The following is a 2,380-nucleotide window of genomic DNA, read 5'->3' on the forward strand; positions in this document are numbered from 1 at the left end:
AAACAACAGTAAAATATTTGACATGAGCTTCTTAACAGTAACTGGATTACAGTGGGTTATTATTCACACAGGTAAAACACTACATACCTTCAGAAAGAATAATGTCCTACTCTAGGAGTTATCATTGGGAGGTTCAGGAAATTATTGAATTTGGTATCTATGCTTATATACAGAATGAAATACCTACATTCATATACAGACATCACAGGCTGAGTCACCACTGCCTGCTGTTGGCTTCTGGAAGGGAGGAGACACTTGAGCATGTCAGAGGTTGTATGTAAGGAATTACTATATTGATAGGAAGCTCAGAAGCAAATCTGCTTTGACATAAACTTGGAGATACAACAATTCAGTGTATAGCCTCAACTGCATTCTCAGTGTCAGTACTTTGCCAAGAAAGGAAGATATAAGAGTCTTCTGCTGAAGCCATTTGCAGCTGCGTATCAAGTAAAATTTGTCTATGCTGAATTAATGCACAAACATGGATGGCCACACTAAGACCAAAAGAGAGAAGGTCCAGGCTCAGTGTCCACTATTTACCCCAATCTCTGCACATGATTTCTTCCTACACATTTATAGTGTCTCTTCTACACGCTGACCACTAATTTATTTTCACAGAATCGTAGAGAGGTTAAGGTTGGAAGGCACCTCTTGTCTAGTCCACCCACCCTGCTCAGGGCAGGGTCACATACAGCAGGTTGCCCAGGGCTGGCCAGTCTGGTTTTGAGTATCTCCAAGGATGGAAACTCCACATCCCTCTCTGAGCAACCTGTTCCAGTGATCAATTGCCATTATAGTTAATAAATAAATAAATAAAATTTTATGTTTTAAGTAGAATTTCATGGTTTACAGTTTCTGGCCATTTACTCTTGCCCTTTCACTGGATACCACTGAAATAAGCCTAGCCAAATTTTCTTCCCTCTTTCCCATCAGCTATTTATACACATTGATAAAATGCCTCCTGGGCCTTCTCTTCTCCAGGCTACTCAATCCCAGAACTTGCATTTTAAAATTCCAACTCCTGATCACCTCCAACTACCTAGAGAAATGTGCTGGTGCAGAAACTGCTTTAAAAAAACCCAACCAAACAAAAAGCCTTTACAGGGTGAAATTCAAGGTTGAAATTTAAACCTGCTCTTGGTTATCTGACTGACAAAAGCATGAATGTTTGCCGTGCAGGCACTCTTGTGTTAGAAGCTACACCTCGCAACAGTGAAAATGATCCTGTATCATGTCCCTTGAGAGCAGTGATAAAGTGTACCAAGTTGATTACAGGTTAAAGGAATATTGAATGCAAAAAAAGACAAAAAAATGGAGGAAGATTTCCTTTAAAGAAGACACATTAAGATCAACTCAAGGAAAGAAACAAATCAAGCATGATTTAGTAGGAATGAGAAAGATAATACAGAGAAGATTCTGTAGCAGGAGTTGTAGTTCAATAAATTGAACTTCAAACAATTATTAAAAGACCAAGAATATTGAATGTTCACTCGAAGAATATTGCAGCTAAAGACAGAACCTTCAAATTATGCAGAAACCAGACACAATAAAAAAAAAAGACGACAGATTAAAAATTATTGCAGATAGTTACAGGTCAATACAGCTGAGCAGACACCATAAAGCTGCCTGTACTGTCTGGAAGAATTATCTTTCCAACAGCATAAGCTAGATAGCACTTAGTTCTGCAGAGACATAAAAAAGCATGCCAAGGGCACTTCTACCTCTTTGCTGCCTGCAAGGATTTCTTCAAAAGGTTGTAAATAAACTCCTCACAGGACATCTGCTACTGGTGGTAAGTGGCCCACCCAGATCATCTTCAAAGCTGAGGAAACAATTGTTAACCTCACACCTTCAAATTCCAACTTCAGTGGGTTAGTTAGCAGGCTGAATATCATGGTAGACTTTAAACTGCCTCCCTTCATTCTGAATTAGATACGAATAATCCCTTTCATTCTAAACTCCTGCTCCTGTAGGAGGATGTAGTGAGGTTCACAACTTCCTCCCTTTGCATCACAACATGCATTAATAAATGTATTAGTCGTGTCCATACGCTAACTCCTTGTAGCTTGTAATTCTTCTTAGCCTATTCCTAGATGTAGGACAGCCCAGTCTTCCAAGAAACTCAGTTCTGAAAATTTATTTTACCGTGTGTTTACCAGGTAAACTTTACATAATTTGTTAGCGTACTAGAGAAGAGCTGCAGCACAATCCCTGTAACCATTACTGGCCTCCATTTACTAACATCCACCAACAGTTCATGGTCCAGGATTTCCAGAATGAGAACACGATGGGCTTTAATACTATCTGGAACCTCTCCTATGGTTAACCAGGCACAAGATGATCAGCCCTGCCAGGAACTCCCCCGAAGTATCCACCTGAC

Source organism: Haliaeetus leucocephalus, unplaced genomic scaffold (genome assembly GCF_000737465.1).
Source record: "Haliaeetus leucocephalus isolate CR32 unplaced genomic scaffold, Haliaeetus_leucocephalus-4.0 Scaffold120, whole genome shotgun sequence".
Lineage (NCBI taxonomy): Eukaryota > Metazoa > Chordata > Aves > Accipitriformes > Accipitridae > Haliaeetus > Haliaeetus leucocephalus.